The sequence below is a fragment of the Leptinotarsa decemlineata genome, unplaced genomic scaffold, assembly GCF_025532065.1.
Source record: "Leptinotarsa decemlineata unplaced genomic scaffold, Ldec_3_MD MMD2_tig00026354_RagTag_RagTag, whole genome shotgun sequence".
NCBI classification, from domain to species: Eukaryota; Metazoa; Arthropoda; class Insecta; order Coleoptera; family Chrysomelidae; genus Leptinotarsa; species Leptinotarsa decemlineata.
Genome location: NW_027412702.1, coordinates 22,202,476 through 22,226,038, shown reverse-complemented (window position 1 = coordinate 22,226,038; position 23,563 = coordinate 22,202,476). Strand labels below are relative to the sequence as shown.

The window sequence follows — 23,563 nt, the reverse complement described above, 5'->3', positions numbered from 1 at the left end:
ACACTGAGGTCTCAATTTGCCTACTCTTTAGGTGATAACACGCTATAAAGTTTCTGTGACTCGACACCGGGGTCTCGATCTGCCTACTCCCCAGGTCTCGTCAATGGCCTCAGAAAGGATCTCAATCTACCTACTCCCAAGTGGGTCCACAGGCTCTGGTTTGGTATGGATGTCCTTGGACGAGTGGAGTGGGGGCAAGGGTGGAGTTGGCAGTGGAAACAGGAGTGTGACTTGAAGAAGCGAGGTGTGCAATGTTGTTGTGAGATGTACGGCGTGGTTTTTGGTGTTCTCTAAGCTTATTGTGAGGCCTATTTGAAGGGAATGAAAGTGGATCTGATTTAGTAACAGCAAACTTATGTTCGTATACTCTGTTGGAGATTTTTCTGTTAGTCTGGCCGATGTGGCAGGTGGAAAATGGTATTTTGTATATGTCGTGCCTCATTGGGTATGGTGTCCTCGGGTTAAAATTTGGTTGTTGGCTGTGAATGCTGTTCTTATATCGCGCCTCTTCAGGATTTGGCTCAGTTTTTCAGTAACTTCATGAATATAAAAAAGAAGAGCTTCTGGGTGGTTCGTCTGTTCATCGAGCTGTTTCGGATATTGTTCTTGAAAAAAAATGACCGACCAGTTACTGGCTTCATTTCCTTAAGAACTTCCGAGGGTTGTTCATGTTGGAAAAACTGGATAACTAGTAATTTCATTTTCTACTACTTACATTTCCTTGAAGTGAAACATTTATTTTTTTAAACACTATGTATGATTTCTATGATAAGTATTATATCGAATTCTGAGTTCCTGGTTTTTATCGATCATGAGAACAATTGCTTATAACTTTTCTGCCAAAATAGTTGGAGTCACACGCGAATTATCATATTCTGTACGTGTCACTTTCGATTTAAAACGAAATTTCATCAGCATCAAGTTGTATACATATAAATGATGGTTATAAGCATAAACAATGACCACGTTTTCGCAAAACTCCTAGGAATTGAAAAGAATTACATTCTTTAAATGTGATGAGATTTATTTATTCATGTTATGGAAATGACCAGCTTTGAGTGCAAAGTGAATTCCAGGCCCGTTTTCATGAGGACACCTACTTTGTCTCACGAAGTTTGTTATTCACTTCTCAGTTCTGGAGGACGAATGAGAAGTAGTGCGATCGAAATCGATTGGAATAAAATATTCAGAAAGGATTAGGAAATAATTTATTTATGATAAATTTTGCGATGATGGATTTGTGAGCTTGTGCATTGTCTTTATGACACAATACTTTTTTCTTAGCTTTTCTTAGCTTTTCTTAGCCAAACTGGTCGTTTTTGCTTGATTTCTTCACTTAAATGTTGCAATAAGTTCGCATAATACCAGCCTTTGATAGTTTCACCTCTTTGAAGATGTTTCACCCATGGTTATGAAACGACGCAAGAATTCAGCTTTGTTGCTGTGAAACTTACCTTAACACTCAATTGAAACATCTTCACGACACTGATTTTGTTCGAGTGTGAGCAAACGCGGCACCCATCTTGCACACAGCTTTTGTACACATTTTCGGATAGTATACGGTGCACCGCACTTTTTGAAATGTCTATCAAGTCAGTTAGCTCACGCACTTTCAGTCTACGATCATTCAGAACCGCTTTGTGAATTTTCTTCACCGTTTCCGGAATCGTCACCTCATTTGGTCGACCACTGCGTCTTATCAGCTCGTACGGCCTCATTTAAACTCTGCGACCCAATATTTTACTGTTGTATACGAAGGAGCAGACTGCCCCAAAGTAGAATCCAGTTCAGCCTTTTTATTGATTGATCTGAGGCCTTTCAAATAAAAGTATTGTATTTGAGGCATCATTGTCTATTCAAAAAATCAAAATTAAACAAAATAAAATCATGGTTGACAAAAGGTTTGAAAGTTTTTTCTATTAATATGCTGTCGATGCATTATATTCGGAAATTCACAGACAATCTTTATTATTTAAACTACTTTAATAATCACCGTAGAATTTATAGATTGACAATCAAGCGAGCAAAAGAAATATTTCACAATAATAGACTCAACGAGTCTCACAATAAGATGAAAGAGTCCTGGCCAATTATAAATGACTTACAAACTCAAAAAAACGCAAGTCCTGATACTATAAATGACATTTACTGCTCCATTGCAGAAAATATGAGTGAAAATATTGCTAGCCCTTATGATCCATTAGTACATCTAGAAAATTTGGGCCTGGATGAGAACCTGTCTCTGTATGACACCAATATAAATGAATTAATTGAAATCATGATGGTTATTAAAAAAAATACTGCAGGCTACGATGACATTTCGATCAAAATTATACAAAACCTTCCTTCTAGTGCCCTAAATGTACTGGTTTCACTGATAAATTTATCCTTTCAAACAGGCATATTCCCCTTTTTTATAAAAACCTCTGTGGTCATTCCTCTGCATGAGGGCGGAGATTCAGATGAACCCTTTAATCTCCGCCCTATATCTCTCATACCAACCATCGCAAAAATCATTGAAAAACTAGTTGAAAAAAAAAACTACTTGGATCAGTGAAAATCAATTCGGCTTCCAGAATAATAAAAATACGCACGATGCTATTTTCTCATTTCTGAATAAAGTTTATTCTGAGATAAATGTCAGTGAAAACACTGCCGCAATATTTTGTGACCTGTCAAAGGCATTCGACTGCGTTGATCACAAAATACTGCTGAGGAAGCTCCAACGTTATGGATGCAGAGAAGTAACTCACAAATGGTTCGATTCCTACATAATGGGACGGACGCAAATGATCAAAACAACTCAACTTTCAAAAAAAAGGGAAATTAATTCTGGAGTTCCACAAGGTTCTGTGTTCGGTCCCATGTGTTTCTTATTATATATTATTGAATTGATGGATGTAGCCGTTACTACGTGGTAGGAAATCATAATGAAGAATAGAGAAATGAAACTTCTATGTTTTTTACCACTTTTATTTGTAACTAACGTTAATGTCCGTATAGGACAAAACTGCAGTAACGTTAGTTACAAATGAAAGTGGTAAAAAACATAGAAAGTTTCATTTCTCATTTCTTCAATATATTAACGACCTCATCAAGCTTAATATTTCTGGGAAGTTCACCTTATTTGCAGATGACACTACCATACTTTGGAATAATGAAAACTCTTGTGCGTTGCACAAAATAATCTCTGCCGACTTGAAAAAAGTGATTCAAACATTTTATCTTTAACTTAACTAAAACAAATTTATTATCATTTAGATGCTCAATCAACGAACGTTTTTTTTGAAGACAGATCACTGGAATCTGAAAATAACATTAATTTCTAGGAGTCTTCATTGACCAGAATTTGAAATTAGTGGATCATGTTGAAGTCTCCTCTGGCTGTAATGCGGTTAGAGTGATTTATAAAGAATTGGGGTTCAGCACTGCAAAGATGGCGTACTATGCACTCATAGATTCTCACTTGCGCTACGGAATACCGTTTTGGGGATCATGCAGTCCAACTTTATTCAAAAGTCTACTAATTTTACAGAAAAGGGCAATGAGGTATATAGGAAACCTTAAACCAAGAGACTCCTGTAGAACCTTCTACAAAAAACGTAATATACTAACGGTAACTGCATTATTTATACTGGAATCTGTGTGTTTAATAAATGAGCATATATTAAATTTTGCTGCATCCTCTTCCCATTATAACACCCGAAACTGCAGACACACTCTAAAACTCACTGTGCCAACTGAAAACATTACCAGGGACTCCATATTTTACAACAGTGGAAACATGTACAATCATTTGTCTATGGACATGACTTCCAATTCTCGAAATTTGTCAAGCAATTTCTATCTGATAGACCCTATTATACTTTAGATGAATATTTTAACGATAGCTTTTAACTGAATCACGCCTATTTTTTATCTTTACTTATTAAGGAGCTATTAAGTTGTTACTTTTTATGTCTACTCTTTTATAAACTTGACTTTTACTCTTTTATGTATACACATATTTTATATCCTCCATTTAAACATTGTTTGTACCCATGCATCATTTATATTTTTATTTTAATTTTAGTTGGTAAGTATTGCATTTTTTAAGTATGTAGGTACTACCCAAGCTTTGTCTACAAAATTATGTCTTATTACAATAAAGCATATTATTATTATTATTAACGATGACCAATTTTTTTCATTTCCACAAATTTACCGAAAACGTTCGCTATTGATGGCTGCCAAACAAATACTAAACAACGCAGCGTCTTCAAACTTGAAAGAAATGCTTTATAGATAGTGTACTTTTTGGTACAATGATATTTTTCAAATAACCACCGCCATCTCTAGGTCAGGTCGGGTACTTCTGGGACCACCCCTCATTCTGATATTCTCTGCAAAGGAAACTGTTATTGAATATATATTTTTTTCCAACAGCCTTCATAGGTATATGATATCTATTTCATTGTGTGCTGCTGGAATTCAGACCAGCGATAAAGTTACATCCCCTTTTCGTAGGAGGGGTAAAATAATAAGAGTGAATGATTCAGCACCAAATAAGCCGACCTCGGCGGAACGTACTTCGGTTTCGCAACAATAATAATAAGCTATGTGACCTATTGACTAAAAATTAATCACGCCCACCTATCTATGCGTTTTTGAAAAACTCGGGCCAACCTCAGCGAAACGAACCTCGTTCATTTATCTGTGATATCCTTGAGAATACCCCCTGAAGTAAATTTGTGCATGCAGGTATTCGATCAATGTCGAAAAAGTGAGTCAATATTTCATTATTGCTCATTCCATACGCTATCTATACATCAAAACCGTTTGCGTAATTGATATATTATAAATAATGAATGAATTCAAGAGTAATGATTTTTTGCTCGTGGCATTTGAGATAATTTGAAAAATGCTCATTCGTGACTTCGGACACAATAGATTTTACTGGGATTATGTAAACTGCATCTCTGTTCGAGTAGGTAATTTGAACTTATAATATAAACTATCTGAAATGAGCTATTGTATATCGCTTTTGAAGGTTTTATGTGTATTGATAGTTACAGTTTGATAAAATTATTGGAATTATAAATTTTTAGAAATTCATAAAATTGTTGCATAAAAAAATATTTCATTCCGTAATGCATGTTTTTAGATATACACAAACATAACTTATTTTCCAAGAGGAAACCATGAAACGATAATGAAAAAAAAAATTGAAAACAAGGAAAAAAAGAATATCCTCCTTTCAAAGGTATGCCAACTTGTCATCTAGTCAGTTTTAATTCGCAATCCCATGAAATGGGTTAATTATTGCGGTTATCTGGTCGTCATGGTTATTAATGTCACAGACGGTCTGTTCGGGGTAAAATCATCTTCAATGACGTCACAGGCGAACCCTTTTAATCAAACCTTTCAATGATACGAACTTAACAGAAGTGACACAGATTGCCAATATAACTCAACAGCGATGTAAATGTATGTTTTGAAGAACTAAATATTAGAATGTTAGGTTATTTATTTTTCATATATTTGTATTTCACAGGAATCTCAGAGAACACTCGAAGCACCAATTACTACAAGGCAATTACAAACAAGAACTGATGGATGGTAAGTGATTGAATGATAACTAGATGCAATTGAATATACAGAGCGTATCATTTTCAGGGTACAGAAACTTAGAATTTAACGGATCTCATGGAAGCACTATTTCAAAAATGTCATAACAATAAATGAATAAACATCGAAGTTGTATATTCTTTTTTTCTAGGTAATTTAACGAGAATCATAAAGAAAAAGTAAATTAAAACGTAACATACTGGGAAATTGGAATCAATAATCAAACACGAATCAGTTGGATAAAATTATTGGAGTTATATATTTTCTGAAATTCATAAAATTGTTGTATTAAAAAATGTTCCATTCCGTATTAATAATAATGAATATTTCTCAATATACACAAACATAACTTATTTCCCAAAAGAGAACCATAACACGACGATAATGAAAAAAATAAATTAAAAACAATTGCTGGGAAAATGGAATGAATAATCAAACACAAATCAGTTAATGTGTTGGTCTGAACGACTATGACTACTATAGCTGTTTTTTTCACACGAATTTTATTCCAGATCTGTAAATTCCGCCAAAATGCATTTAGCGAACATGGCGAATAGCTTTTGGCAGGAATGACTGGATCTGGGGGCCAATAAAACACAACTATAGTATGGGTGGTGCTCTAAATCAGTTTTCAAATCAAAATCAATTATAGTTTTATTCAAACGTTTGAAACATTCATAAAACAGACATTCATAGAAAAGGATCATATACAAAATAATGTTTTCTGATAGTCGTCAGTCCATTCAACCTACTGTGTAGGTATATTCGAGACTGGCTTGAACGGTTAAATTAATTTCTTTAGAATAATAGCAATAATCGTCTTTATTGTTTCCCAGCTGTAGTTACATACAAATATTTAGATAAATTATAGATCCAAATGTTGATATAACAAAAGTCTAAGTTCAAGTCAGTTAGCACAAGTGCTACTGAGTTGTTATTATGGTATTATGATATTATTCGTGGTACAAATAATTTAGTTGAAAAATTTTTATGAAAAATTTGTATCAACAGTATATTTTTCAAATGAAAGTAATTTTTCATACTTCAGTGGAAGATAAACTAGTTTCGAACAGAGAATCAAATTCATTTTCATAAATGTTTGATGAGATAATAATTATATTATATCTTCTTGAATTAGTAGGTTCAATATGCCAATATATAATCTGTAATCAACTAATTATCATATCTGTGAATTGTTTTGGTTTTTGGGAAAAAATAGCATCGTCATTCTTGAATTCTATAGTAAATTGCAGTTGAGGATTATAATCATTCACTTTTTCAAATATTTCCTGACTGAAAATCCTGTTACTCCCTAGATTCCACATACTACCTTTAGTCCTCAATCTAAAATCTATATGGATTTACTCTAAATTATGAAATTAATAATCGTTGAAGGTATTTCAAGAAATAATAAGTGTTTACGTTTTCATATTATGGAAAAGACTATCGAGTAGCCCCTAAAAATTTCTACTGCTTGTCTATATCCTGCATTTTGTGAGTAATGAATCAAAAGTAATAGTTCGTTTGAATTTACGACTCCATAAAATGAGATGAAACTATAAATACACCTTCAGTCGAGGACATGCCATTTTTATTGTGATGCATAAATGGTTTTTCCTGCAAGGAGATTTGAATAAATCTACCACTACGACTTCATGCCTACCATAAATTAGGTAAACTAATACAATAATTCACACTTGTTTATATTGGAATGTCGGAACTATTTTGACAGAAAATACATAAAAGGCTTATTTCTACGAAATGTCGATGGAAGAGACACATTGTATGTTCGTATCTACTTCAAGAAATCATAGCATTCTTGAATTGACACCTGATATATGAAGTCTGAAAAATTTTTATGAAAGTTAGATAGATAGATAGCACTTTATTTCCAACAGGTGTACACTCAATTACAGGAAATGGCCAAGAAAATGTGCTGAAAATATAATGATGAAATAGATTCAATTGATATATTGTTATTGGATTAATCTTCACAATGTTGATATAAAACAATTGAGAATTATAAAATATTCTATAAATGAAGTGTTCTGTGTAAGATACAAGCCTATATAAATTTAAAAAAACTTCCAACTGAATTGAGACTATAACACATTCTCTGAGATTCACTATTCTGATAGTTCTACTATTCTGATAATAAAATGTTCTCTGTGCAACTATCATTGAAAGTGACATTTTTAATGGTTGTCAAGAGTATTAAGAGCGTGTTTCAACACAATTTTTTTCTACCAAATAGCGATAAACAAAACATAATTATTAATTTTTCAAGGAAGTATTATTATGAACAATAGATATAGATACAATTAATTTCTGTTACAAATGTATTATATACATTAATTACATTATTATTATTATTTATGAACATTAATATGAAAATTACAATTAGAACAACTGCTTATATTAAAACCTCGCGATGTTGAAGAGCCTTGTATTATATTTGAACCATCTGGGTTGACAATTTCATGGACATTAACATTTAATTCTTGAAGTGAAGAGTACTTGTCCAAAGACGCCACATTTTAATCTGCAACAATGTCGAATTTCAACACTCAAATCGCGATCAATTCCTGAGCTTAACACGACGGCGAAAACTATCCAAGCGTTTCCCGATTTCTAATCATCACCATAACATGATTTCAAATTTAATTTAATGACTTTGCGGCCAATCACAAAACTCGTTTAGTAAAAAGTATGCAATACGAACCGCCAATTCTGCAGTCCATGTGGACTATTTTGCAGCCGGTTCATTTCTATGTATTGGTTTTGTTGCCTTCGAGAGTGCCGCCAACTTTAAATGTTCACAATATCATTTACTTCGACTATAACTGTATGTTTCATTATTTTCGAAACTAATGAGTACCTGAATCTATAGAGGGAAAATAGTTGCTGAACACAACAAGTATTTCGACAAACGCGAAGGCAACTTCACAACACCACTGCTATGAAGCTGAAGGTACAAATATTTTCAACTTCAAATCTTAGAAAACTCAGCTCAAACTTTTTTCTGAATGTTGCTCAATCATTTGGAATCCCACCTTCAAGCTGTTTTATTTCATCCAAAACAATCTATTTAAGTACATGTTTGGAGGCTGGAACATAAAAGTCGTGATAATTTACAACTCTAAAAGGTTGCAGGGTTATCTTTTTTCATTAAAACTGTTCAGCTGAACTTTTTTTGGTTCAATATCAGAGGTGAACAGACCACTTCGATTTTTCTGTGAGTCAGTTCCTAGAAAAAACTTTCCAAAATCGTTTTCTTGAAAAAATATATAATCCTCAGTATTTCAGATGCAAGCAAATTGCAATTTTCGAACAGAAACTGCTTTGAGAAAGTTAAAAGACTTTCCTGAAGTGATTCACATGAAATATTGAAATTAAAATGATAATATCTTCATTTCAAATTCCTGCTTAATTTATCACTTCGAGAAAAGATTTCAAAAAACAAGAGACTAACTTTTTTCATCCAGCTTACTACTTATGATTCTCTTCGAGCTATTCTACTAGGATCTTCAAGGGACGTCAACGTAAATTTATGTTCCCATCTCAATTAATATTCAGAAAAGTTGAATCACGATTTGGATGTATTTGTTCATCTGACGACTCCTTGATATATGAGCTCGCAGAATATATGTTCTATTGTTAGAATGAACCGATGCGTTTTCTTATTGTCAGCTACAGGGCTAGTTGAAAGAATAATTGAATGGAAATCTTCAATAGGACACGTAGGAATTTAGGATAATACAGGATATTACACAGGAAGTTGAACATAATGAATATTGATTAAACAGTGTTCGTGTCTTCATGTATTCAATTGAAGATTTCTGAGAAAATATTTGATGGGACGATTCAGTAATGTCATATAAATTTTCATAAGGCGCATTTCAAGAAGATCACAAGCTTTAATATACAAATGATTCTACTGAAAGGACTGAGATGTTATAAATGTATAAAATGGTACCAGTGCCAAATGTAAGCAGAAATGATCTGTTTCAAGATAAAATCGTGTGAAAGTGGGCCAAAGTAGCCTATATCTACGGTACGGCAACAGATAAACAGATACATTTCTTAGACCTGGCCATTACACACAATCAGATTAAATTCGAGTTCAATGTTTTCAGAAAACCTAGCTATACAGACATCACCATCCCAAGCGATTCTTTCCATACAGACAGTCATAAATAAGCAGCCTACAACTCAATGTTGCACAGAGCATTCGCACTGCCTTTGTCTGCAGACAATCTAGCTAGGGAAATTAATACAATTACACAGATAGGTCATAATAATGGTTTCAACGCAAATACCATCCAGAAGTTAGTCAGGAAACAAAGCCGGAAATTCACTCATAGATTAATATATCCTCAGGTCAAACAACCAGAAATCAAGAAATGGGTAACGCTAACATATTTTGGAAAAAGAAGAGAAATAATCGCTTGTTTTTTCAAAGAAGGGACTTGAGAATTATATCTCTCTCTCACACACATACAGTCTCCTAACGAACAGCATCTTAGGGGAGGACCTAAGCCAATACTTTGAAGTCGCTTCCCGGATTTGACAAGCTGTACTTCAGATCATTTTCTGGTAATTTTATTGGTAAAGTTCTTGTTGAGAACGGTTTCAATACTAATTCTATTTAGGTTATTGGAGAAATGCAGTTATGGATATGCCTTCAGACTGAATTACAGGATCCCGAAAATGGTATTGATAAACAATGCTGTCAAACCCACAAGAAAGGAAGAAATTAGTTTTTTCGAAATATTTCGCATTGAACTGAAACAAGGTATGTAGACCGAAATAGACAAAATTATTGATTCCCGCAATGATTCTGCTACTTTTTAATGTGTATTTTTTGTCATATCCCAAGCGATTGACTCATTGATTTCAGCGATTCCCCATGGTCAACTCAACGCAACAAAATTGCTTAACCCATTCGTTGTATACTGCACCTTTATTTTCTATAGAGGAATTCTAGGCGCGATTACAACAAATTTATTTTTAACGACTAATTTGCTATAGTTTTGCGGTTGTTCTTCAAGACATCGATAATAATTTTTTATACTTGTTGTTACTTGTTCGAAAACAGCAACATAATTTATAGTTCTATTCAGTCGAAGTTATTGGAATATGTTTATTTTATGATATAATTGTGATTCAGAATGAAATATCTTTTCCGAAGTAAATAAGAAAAAACAACTAATGTAACTCTTGTTTTTCACATTCGATAAAAATAAGTCTTTTTCTCTGTTAACCTCATATCCAATTCAAATGAGATTTTGGGAGCGATTTTTTTGAAAAATTGTCATTGTTTGTTAACCTCATATTCAATTCAAATGTGATTTTGGGAGCGATTTTTTTGAAAAATTGTCTGTTTGTTCATATGATTTGAAATTTTGAAATTCTACTTCATTACCATCGTAAATGATAGAAGTTCGAATAAAAATTAAATATGTAACTCTTTTAATCAGTTGTTATATTAGCGAACGTTTCCTTCTCTTTCTATAAGACTTTATGCAAAAGGAATCCTTCGTCAACATCCTCCATTCGTTTATGAGTTATTTTAATAACAATGATTGGGAACCATGAGGAATTGCCAAACGCAAAAATAAAAAAATATTAAAAAAATTGTAAAAAATAGTGTTTCTTTTTTCACAAAAAGTGACATATGGTTGTTTTTGTTTTTGGTAGTATTAAAAATATATTGTTTATTAAATGAATGAAGGTAATATAAATTAAAAAAAAGGTTTTTTTAAATAACAAAGAGAAATAGAAATTACGAAAAAAAATCGTTACTTAATATTCATATTAGTAGCAAGAAAAAATTGTTAATCAACAAATGCATTTTTAAGCGATAAACATTTTTTTAAGAAACGATTTTGCTTTTAAAAATCATAATATTCATCACTAATAAAAATTCCTCCCTAAACAATTTCAAATATCTTATAAAAAATACATTTGTATATAACAATTTTTTGAACGAATAGAGCTAAAAATTAGGAAAAATCATTTTAATGTAACTTTGAATAATAAGAATATGAATAGATTTGAATATTGGAAAACAAATTGAATTGCTTTAATTCAATTTTTCACATTTCAACGTCTTTGATTATTAATAACAAAGTAGAAAATCAAATTTTTTCAATTTTTCCAACGGGAATCTTTCCTGAAGGCTTTCAAGAAAAGCTTATCAGGGTTTTTATGTAAATTTAAAACTTGTGAAAATTAGTTAATGAACTAAGTTATATTTAACAAAACAATCACGGAAAAAATATATTTTTCATGGATTTTCGTTTAATCAGGTGTCTAGAAGGTACTTTCTTAATAATGATATTTAAAATGTTAAAATGAATTTGTATTGTATTTGTACCGTATTGCCCGCTTTCAGCGCTATTTTCGCTTCCCAATTAAAATTACAAATATTTGTGATAGAGTTCCGGGAGGTGGAACTTATTTAGGAAATTTACTCCCTTTAAGGATTTTTTCAAATTTCGGATATCTTCAATATTTTCCGAGATATTTGCATAAACCAAGCCCCCCTTTTTTCTTTACTAAATTGTTTATAACTTCTGCAATTTTTTCGAGCCCCTCTTGCAACTTTTACAAAAAGTTGCTTGAGGTCATTTCGAATCGAATGCACCCTGGATCATAATTTTCGGTGTCCTTGGACAGAAGATTCAAAAAAAGGATCTTGTGACCCATAATACTACGGGGCTCATCTTCGAGGCTCAAATCTACGGAAAATATGTTCACCCTCTGTTTGTTGGTATTTCTCTACAAAATTATCAACAATATGAAACATCATTCTGAACTGTTAGCTTTGACACTATACTTGCGACTATGTTTCGACTAGCCAACAACTTCAATGAAAAATGATTGATTTGGATTGGACTCCTTCACAAAGTGATTTATGAAGTATTGTTGGGAATATAAATGAAAATTCAAATTGAGTTCTCTGACTCTGATTGTCAAGGATTAGGGATAAGTATCTACTCTCGGTATCCAATAGCGTGGGTCCTGTTTCTCTACCTCTCGCTGAAGAGTACCCTCGTTTAGGCAGTATGGTTTCAGCATAACTTGCGAAAGATCTATCAGATATATTTTTTTTTTTTTTAGTTAAGGTAGAAGTGTTAGTTTATTGGGAAGAATATCAAAGGTTCCCAGTTTTATAATCTTAGTTATAGTGTTTCTCACATCGAATTAAACTAATCTAACCATTTGTCGTATTCGATATTCTGTGAAATCTATATTCAAGTATACAGTCCACTGAAAGGGAGCCAGCAAGCCCATATACCAAAATTGGGACCCAACAAGCAATTACTTGCATTACGTCTTAGATATGTATGTATTTTGTGTATTGTTAACATTAAGTTTCGAGTTAGATTCAATGTATCCATGTAATGAGACCGATTAGGCTTGTTTGGATATAAATGAATAAATAAATGTGAATGAAATTTTAGATTCAGATTTGATTATTAGGACCAGTGTCATTCAAAAACTGAAAAAAAAATGGTTTGTGGACATTTGTCAGTGAATCTATGTTCAATGGAATCATATTAAGAATTCTTGCATTATGAAACACTGGTTATTCTATCATAATATGTTTTGTGAGCTGAACATCACAATCGAATTGGCTGGTAAACAACGAAATCAATTAACTCCTTATTCCTGAATAAGGGAACTGATTATCAATCATTTTTTATGTTATTTTACAACATCACATCTTAGTAAAAGAAAATCTGAATCCACTCACCAAGAAATATATCCACTGATATCAAGTAAACCAATCAGAACATTCATCCGGATATTCATCTTGAAAAATATCCCGCATCCTTCTAGAATATTCATGAGTCCGATCATCAAATTACCGCGGAACACTCATGAAGTAGTCGAGAGGAAAAGTTCTTCACCAGAGAATTATGTTAACCATCGTCTGATTCAATATAAATATTCTTTATAGACACTACGAATTGGGAAAACAAGCGCAGATATTATTATTCATTCGCTGTAGACGGAAACACGCAATCTTTAATTCATGTTCATCTGTTTGCCGGGTGTTAACATTTCAATTATTTATGGTTAGTACATGGAGAGAAAATGTATGTCCGACATATTAATATATGCTTCAGAAACGATGATTTTATCAAAGAATGCTTGGACTCGCAGTGTTTTATAATCTGCTAGAAGACAGATCCATCACATTATATTTGATTCAAAATTGGTATTGATTGAGGAACATGAAAGTTGGTGAGTTTTAGTCATCTCCTGATGATGATAACTTGGTGAGCGAAACGCGCGTTGAGAGACAGCATTTTTGTCTTGGTGAGGAAAAAGCGTTTTCAATAGAACACGGAAAAGTTGAAAAGAAAACACGATGCGAATGAGTCAATGAATATTTTTCTACAGTTGCAAAGATTTTATGAGATTACTGGTATTATTCCACTTCTACAGTTACTTCAAACCACTTATAACACAATTTTCAAATGCTCATGTGGCACAAATCATGGCACTAATATCATTTATTTTGTTCAGATAGAATTATAGAAATGAGCTGTTTCAAAATGATAATCAATACAAAGTTTCAGCTAGCGAAGGAATCAACAGATTTTCCATTATAAGCCCTTTGCTGCATGAGTGAAACTTTCTTTTTTGAAGGGTTTTTGCTTATTTGCTATGGAGGATGATCCTGAGTAAGAGAGAGCGAGCGGATGGTATCTTTTCCTATGAGAAACTATAGAAAAGTCAAATCCAATCATTACAATACAACAGTACTAATATGCTTCAAATCTAGGTTCTGGTTATAGATAGACATTCTGACAGTGCTACTATGTTTATTCCACTAGGAGGGAATCAGTTTCTTTAATTGGATTCACAAGTCTACAAAACAATATTAATAGCTGTTTTATTTTTCTTGTCTAATTTTTACGGTTTTAAATGTGCTGAATCCGAAAGTTCGAGAGACTAAAAAAATTTATATTTATAATTGCATAACAAAAATAATTTTTATCGAAAATACATGCAGTAGCAAACACCAAACGTATTTCTCTTTTACATTGGTACATTTTCGTTTGTAGGAAGCATCTGAAAGATTTCTGAAGCGTCCAACAAAAGTCTCCCATCATAGAGGCGCTCCATCTGCCCTGGTATCTTTTTCCCATCTCCTTAATATCTTTGTTATAGATTTATCATTGTTATCTGATTACACCCTGTATATCGTTTCTAGTTGACATTTGTTAGTAGTGATCAAGGTTGATGTGAAAATATAAGTTTTGTTAAAAAAAAAAGTAAAGTTTTTTGAAAGACGTCTGACTTTTCTAAAAGAATATAAAATTTCGTTCTTCGACCCGGAATAAATAATAATTTGCAGGTAATTCAAAAACAATCTTGATGAAATCGTTCACCTTGCTCTTCAATCACATCTGAATTTTCTGGAGAGTAGTCCAAGTGGAAATGTAGAAAATGTACTTTTAAACTCATTAGGCAACCTAAAGCTAGAAATGCTTTCAACATTCCTTTGACGATTTGTTTGTGGTTCAGGTCTGTTTTATTGCCTGTTTTATGACCTCATTGAAGGCAATCCATTCCTCATCTTGAGGATCTGTCATAGTTGCGATGAATTGTGGATCAGCCATAAGCTGGTCCAATGTAGACACCTCCCTTCAACTTTGCTTCCGAGAGGCCTGGAAACTTCAATATGAAGTATTTGAAGCAATTTCAATCTCTTGAAAGTGACTTTAACAAATTGCTTCATCAATTCTAGTTCTATTTAAAGTGGTGGTGAAAGAACTACATGAGGAGACATGGAATTTTCATGCAGGATGCTTTTTTGGCCAACGTTGAGCTTCCTCGGAGGCCAACGACTTTCTGTATTCAGAAAATGATGATAGTTATGACCTGTATACATCCAAAAACAGTAATAAAAACATATTCATTTATGACTTCGAGTTCCTCTCTATATTTTTCTGGAGAGAGGCTAGATGGACTGCATATAGACTTGTGCACATTGCCAATTGCACAAATCAATTCAATGCAGAGTACAACAGACCGCTGGTTGACACTGGAAGTCACAGCATTCGAGAAATGACCTCTGACTCTATGCATCCAACTGTCAACTACGAACTGTCTTATAAAGTACTGTTCCCGAGGACTGGATCCTCCGAGAGAAAGAAATATTGAGAGTAGATAGTTGTTGGTTCACAGATGGATCAAAAACACCTTCCGGTTCCGTTGCAGAGGTTTTCAGTCGTAGGCCCAGGACAGTGATATTAACCTGCCTATCAACCAATGCGACTGCATTTCAAGAGGAAATTTATGCTATTGAATTGTGACACAAGTCAATAAAAAAATTATCGGATAGTCAAGCGGCGTTGGAAGCTCTTGGATCCTACCAAGCAATGTCTAAATTGACAGCAAATTGCCAAAAACGACTCTCTTCGAAAGGAAGACTTAACAGATTGTCTCTGGTCTGGATTCCTGGCTATACTGGCCTGGAAGGCAATGAGGCTGCTGACACTCTTGCAAGGAAGGGTGCTGCAAGCAGCTTCATCGGAGGAGAACCTGTCATTGACATTGCTTCAGGCTCTGCCAAACAAATATTGAGCACCAGGATTGGCTCACTCCAAGGAGTTTATTCACCCTTCGAAGCTTGATGACAAACAGTTGTTGGACTGAAGTAGGGATGAACTACGACATCTAAAAGGCCTTCTTGACGGTCACTGTAATTTGAATCGTCATATGCAGAGACTCCACTCACTTTGGACCCAACCTAACCTTATGACTTCAAGTTACTCTAAAAACCTCATTTTCGTAATACAATTTAGCGTTTTACAAAATAACCTGATGTTCTGGAATTATTTGAGTATCTTTTTTTATTTCAGAACCCCTGAAGACATAGATATCAGTGTCGTCGACGGCACTGCCTGCCATCTAAGTTGGAAACCGTGACTAGAGAACCATGATGCGAACAATGCGTTGCCTTTAATGAACTTCCAATAATTGTATAAACTTCATAACAGTAATCTCAGAAAGACCTTCATAAATAATTGAAATGCCAATAACAACTATTTAAGTAGCCATGCCGTAAAGAATCTTGTCTACAAGATAACATCGGCGTAGATGACATTCAACAGCCATCATTACTATTATCTGAGGAAATTGCAGACGTACTACAATTCAATCCATACTGCGCGTACATGACTCTTTTTATTCATACACAATGTGAGAGCAGCAGAGAAAAGACTATGAACTGAACAGAAATAGAAAGCGAGTCATGACAGAAAAATGCTCGTTTCAGAAAAATAAAATTTATCGTGCTTGCAAGAGTATTAAACGAGGTTAATGTATCTGTCGTTTATTGCCATCTCAGCGATACAAGAATTTTCATGATAAGCATCCCTCAGTAATCGAGATTCTAAGACAGGTTCTTCCACAAATCTGAAACAAAATCAGACTATAATGATGAACTTTAAATATCCAGAAAAGGTGAACTTCTAGTTAATCCCGATGGGTTGAAACAAATCTGTTTTTCGTCAATCAGCTGTCACACTCCTACGGACGACACCTCTGAAAAGTCGAAACTTTTGCGAGCTAAGGACTAACGAGGCCTTACCCTTCAACGTGTAATTCCTAGCACAGTTATTGTACTATTTATCATCAAAAAATTAAAGGGAAGAATAAGAAAAATTGGGTCCAAGTACAACATCAGAACCTGCTTCAGATCCGGAAACACTATCCGTAGCAGTCTCATGAAAACCAGGCCACCAAACGCGGACTGCCATTCCAAGAACTGCATTTACCGGACACCCTATGAGTGCGGAAAATTCTACATAGGTAGAAGTCCGCATTGCTGAGCACAGGAAACACACACAGCGAGGGGAAACCAGCAAATCAGGAATATCAGAGCATGTTGGGACCCATCAGCATGATATAGAGTGGTCCTAAGCTGATATCATACACAAGAAGGAACACTGGTTCAGGAGGAAATTCAAAGAAGCCGCAGTCAAACTAGCGTAGAGATACGCAATCTCGTAGGAATTAGTCCAGTCATCACCCGAAGATGATTGTGGATACAATCGAAACGTCGTTAAGTAACTTGGCTTGGAATTTCCTAATTTTTATTTTTGTTATGTTTTTCATTTGTATTGGTTTTCAAATCATTTTATATAATATTAGACAAGTCAAGTCAAGTCAAAAATCTTTATTATCCTTTAGGATTAATTACAAAATATTGTGGAAGTGTGTTTTGTGTGGGGCCCTGCTATAGGGTTGTGCCTCTTCAGGGTTAGTGTGTTGTGTGTGTGTTGTCTTGTGTAATTATGTCTAGTGTAGTGTTTTCATGTGATCCTCTAGTCTTTTTGTTTTTCCGTTGCTCTGTTAGAGTAGTCTGGGTCAGTTGCAGTGGTCATTGGAGTTTTTGGATACGAGTTGTAATGCTGGGGGTAATGGCTTCCGATTTCAGTTCCTTCCGAAACGTAGCTGCCGCTATCTGAATCATAATATTAGACAAGGGAAGTCCGAACTAATTAAATTCATCATGGCAAATTATCAATCACTTTCAGAAAATATATTATTATTCAATCCAATAAAAGTAACAATTGGCTTATGATAGCTATAATATATGTACATATACAAAATGATCAATGAAATATTTTATCAATGAATAACCCGGTCCTTATATATGGATAACGTAGTACAATTTTTATTTTTTTTGTGTAAGATGAGAATACTCTAGAAGACCTTTCAAATTGACTCTGGGTCAATACTTCTCAAATTACAAACAAATTTTAATAACCTAGCGGCTATTTCAGAACCTTCCATGTAACATAATTACGTTACCTAAGCTATTTTTCTGATTATTCTGTACTATTTTATTTCATTTCATACTAGTTGACACTGTTTTTCTAAACATTTGTCATTTCATTACATACAAAATGTATTTTCTATGTCTATAACTATTGTTGCTGAACTACTATAAATATTAGCCCGATAGATAGTAAGCACTATTTTATAATTCAGACATATTTATCAATTTTTAACATTGATTTCATATTACTTCTTATGACGAATTTCAACTTACCTTATATGTACTAATTTTTAATTTTTTATTATCTACTGATATATTTATATCACGTACAAGAAACACCTTGTACGTGATATAAATTTGAGAATTATATATACCTTTTATCTATATTAGGTGATAAATATTATTATTATCAATAGTGATTTTCTCAGTTTGAAAATTGCTTGCCATCAAAATAGTCGGATCTCATTAGCACTTTACAATTCAGTTCAGAAATGTTAAATTTGATAAGAAAATATTTATGCTCATTTGATGTCTTTTTCACAATCCAGCAAGAACATATTTATTAAATCGTCACGCTTATGATCTGTGAGGTACTTACGTTGCATTTAGTGCTAGAACAATTAGTGATGGTCCAATTACTATTCGAATATTAATTGTAATTGGATGAAAAATACAAATTATTCTCCATGATCCAACATTCAGATAATCTACATTACAAGCGAAAAAGTCATCTACTACTGTATAAACAGGTCTACACAAACATTCTTTCATCGTTTTCACTGTTTCATCTTTGTTTTTAATCGTTTTCAATGGTTGGTCGATTTTTAAGTGTTCAATATACATATTCGAAATTCTGAATACTGAAATGTTGATACTTTTTAGAGACAAAATGCTTGATGCTAATAATATAATTTGCAGCACTAACAAAATATATAACTTGTAATTGTAAAGATTCTCAGATGGATATCTACAACCCAAGGTTCCAAACCAAGCTACTTATTCACAACTCTAATCAGATTTGGATAACAACAATAATTATCATCCGAAAAATTTCTGTTCATAAAATTAATCCAATTAGAAATAAAGAACATATAATGAAAATCAAAACTCTACAACGACATTTGGAAACAAAGAAAGGAATGTATTATAAACATTTTGTAAGCTTTATAGAAAACGTATACATTACATTGTGCTTTGTCAAAAATTCACTTCCTGATTTTCCAAGAATAGATTCAAATATTCATGGTCAACTAACACAATTTATTTCATTCGAGCATCTCAGGTATATTTTATTTCTTGAATATATTCAACACATCAAACTCTGCAACGGGATTTATATCGATGCTAAATACTTGAAATTGGCTTGACCTTTCTAGTCATCTGCAGGTTTCAATAAATTTCGCATTCTTGTCGAAATTAGGAGACGAGGAACAAGGTAGTAGTATAAACTTGAAATGTGTAGGACGGTTATTAATTTTTTTTGGTTGTTTTCTATGATAGGAATCCGCATAGTCTTTATTACTTTCATGTGTTTTGGGTTCAAAAGTGACTGAGAAATATTAATAATAGCAGTGCCAGTGAGTAAAATGAGGAAGAATATAACTGGATCTCTGAAAACAATGGAATGAATCTCAATAGGATTGGGTGTATATTGCACATTTGTTAATTTGATGGATGTTTACTAAAACTGGAATTTGATAAAAAATAAGCACAAACTTTCCTAGTCATACAAATGATTATATTATACGATCAAATTTATACGAACCTACCTGAGAATAATGAATGGACTGTACTCGAAAACTATATATCTTCACACCAAACTGTCTTCTTTTCCACGCAACAACATCGAACTGATGGAAGATCTTCATATATTCATAGGAGAATAATAAATGACACTAATATTAGAAATTTGTCAAATGCTTTAGAAAAAGAGAGCTGGCCAGAAATGTATCAACTAGATACTCTAGATGATAAGTTCAACAGTTTTCATGATACTCTGTTATTTAATTTTAATTGTGAATGCCCAATAAAACCTATCAGAAAACATCAAAAGCAAAAACCTGGAACTGAATGGGTTAACACTGAAATTAAAATGTCAAGTAAAAACTTTAAAGAACTTTATCAGCAGATGAAGACTAATCCTACCTTGAAAGAACTCTACCAAACACAAAAAAGTCAACATAAAACTCTGGTAAGGAAAAATAAAAGTATTTATTATCAAAGCAAAATTTACTCTTCAGGTAACGTAAATAAGAACACGTGGTCTGTTGTTAACGAGTTATCAGGAAAAACCACAAAGAAAAGTAATATAACTATAGATACTAATGATGGTCTTGTAGAAGATCCACTCGATATCGCAAATATGTTCAATGACTTTTTCGTGAATACTCCACATGATATTGTTGACAAAATAAATAAAACTACAAATAACCCTTTGAGGACTAATTTGATACCGAATATTGAGAATAGTATGTTCACTACATATGTCAGTGAAGATGATATACTGAAGGTTATCAGGGACAAAATCAAAAATAAACATTCGTGTGGACCAGATGGCATCTCTGGACATATACTCAAAAGGATTGCACCCTACATCATAGCGCCCCTAACTCACATTATGAACATATCTCTTCAGCGAGGACAGTTTCCTTCGCGACTGAAACATTCTATAGTTTCTCCAATCCTGAAAAAAGGAAACTCTCATAATTTGGAGAATTATCGTCCTATTGCTGTCTCCTCAGCACTCTCAAAAGTATTCGAATACATAATGTTGGAATTTCTACATAAATTTCTGAATATAAATAATGTTCTAACTCCGAACCAATACGGATTTCGATCGAATCATTCCACTACAACGGCAATAATTTCTTTTTATTCGAATCTTCTACAGGCTGTTGAAGCAGGCGAAAATCCCACTGGAATTTTTTGTGACCGTGCTTTTGACTGCGTACAACACGAAAATCTCCTGGACAAACTGTACAAAACGGGTATTAGAGGTATTCAGCATGAATGGTTCGTATCATATCTTTCAAATCGCACCCAGGCTGTCAAAATACAATATTCGAATGAGAATTATGACGAAACTTTTTTTTCCGATCAGTTAAATAATGACATAGGAGTTCCCCAAGGATCAGTTTTGGGGCCTATTCTTTTTATTCTTTATATCAATGAGTTGCCATCTGCTTTGCAAAAGTCACTCACTTGTTTGTATGCTGATGATTCTTCTCTCCTATTTAAATCAAAAGATTTGCCTGAACTGCAACAAAATATAAATTCTGATCTTGATAGCTTGCAAAATTGGTTTAGTGAAAATTCACTATTTTTGAATGCCTCCAAAACGAAAGCAGTAGCTTTTCATACTGCCCAAAATATTAACACGGTAGACATCAATATTGAAATATCCGGTGCTGAGATAGAGAGAGTTGATAGCATGAAATTCTTAGGGATTTTTCTAGACAGCAATCTCAATTTCCGTCAGCACTGCGATAATCTCATCAAAATACTCAATAAGCAGTGTTATCTGTTGAGAAACCTGAAAAGAATTCTAGACAAATCTGGTCTACTCCTATATTACCACGGTCAGATACAATCAAGAATCAACTATGGGATTATTGTTTGGGGAAATTCTCCATCTGCGCACAATGTTTTTATAACTCAAAAGAGAATTATTAGAACCATTGCAAACGCATCACGAACTTCATCATGGAGAACATTATTTAAAAAATTGAAAATTTTGCCCCTACCTGGTCTTTACATTCTGGAACTTTTGTTGTATATTCATAAAAATAAAGAGGATTTTAAACAAAACCAATCTATTCATGAATATAATACACGCATCAGAAATCATTTTCACATACCAAAAACACGTTTATCTTTACGTCTAAACTCGTTTGAGATTTTGGGACTGAGATTATATAATGCACTTCCGGAGTTTTTCAAAATTATAACCAAGGAGCAAGTATTCAAATATAAAATAAAACAACTACTTTCTGAAATTAGCCCCTATACAATCGTTGAATTTTTTTCTTATCTGCATTGATTGCGGATTGTTTTAGTATCTGTTGTTATTTATGAATGTGTATATTATATACTTATATTTTATATCTGTATTTCATATGTACTGACTTGTCCAATTGCTTTTTTTAAGCTCTTTCAATGGATCAATAAATATTTGATTTTGATTTGATTTTATATTGAAAGCGTTTATTATTTTCCGGAAAATGTTTAGCCTTCAGCTCTATGCAATCCGACCTGTAATAATGAGAAAGTTGAAAATCGATTATGGTCTGGTGAAATAATTTATACTGTTAGTATACTCTACAAATTTGAATGCTAACAGAAAATAGTTGAAAACGCTCACAAAAGACAAAAAAATGCCCATATACATGAGTCTGCTGAAAATGCTCTTGTACGTAAATCAGTTTATACAATTCAGTGAGAAATACATGAAACACATGAAACATGGAAAGTGCAGAAATAACTACACAAGATAGTTGAAATAACTACACAAGACAGTTGAACATGCTTGCACAGAAAATAGTTGGATTAAAAAAATACAAAACAGCCGTCAAAGCTAGGGAAAATAATAGTGACCCGTTGAATTTTATTATTATTCAGGAATGGGAATACCAATGCACACGCTACCAATATCAGAGAAATTATATTCAACAGTTAAAAGTGAATGCTTTCAAACTAAATGAAAAAGGATGAAAAATGAAATAGATGGTATTCTGTTATTGACATTCAAATCTTCTCTTTCTTAGAAATGTTGAAAGTAAATCACCGCGAACGTTCAACTTGGATCAACTTGATAATTTTGTTACGCCAATGCTCTTGTTCTACTTTATGGTCAGTTTCTTTTGATGCATCGAAATTTAATTAGAATTCCTTGCCGAAATTCCAGTAATGCTCATAATTAAACGATATTTTCGTGTGAACTATACACACACACTAATTAGAGCGTGACTGGTTCAAAACTATTTCCACTTTCTGAGAAAGAGTTTCAAAATCCAGTGGCGTATCACTCTGAACAAGCATTCCATAAATATAAAAATATTTGGTAAACTCTCACAGGTTGGCGTTATTGTCCCTACCTCATTTTACCCGTATTTCCGAAAGAATTTCCTGTTCAAGGAAGTTTATTGT

The 23,563-nt window shown here is 33.2% G+C and overlaps 1 protein-coding gene and 1 long non-coding RNA gene across 4 annotated transcripts in view; one reads left to right on the top strand and one right to left on the bottom strand.

Annotated features, from left to right (window-relative positions):
- LOC141486488 (uncharacterized) overlaps positions 1-5,740 on the top strand; it is a 44,068-nt gene extending 38,328 nt beyond the window's left edge. The window contains exons 2-3 of the long non-coding RNA XR_012467887.1: positions 5,534-5,598; positions 5,656-5,740. This is a non-coding gene — a long non-coding RNA (uncharacterized lncRNA). The remainder of the gene's footprint in view (positions 1-5,533; positions 5,599-5,655) is intronic.
- Positions 1-23,563, bottom strand: part of LOC111502945 (uncharacterized) — a 240,176-nt gene that overhangs the window by 36,325 nt on the left and 180,288 nt on the right. The window lies entirely within an intron of this gene.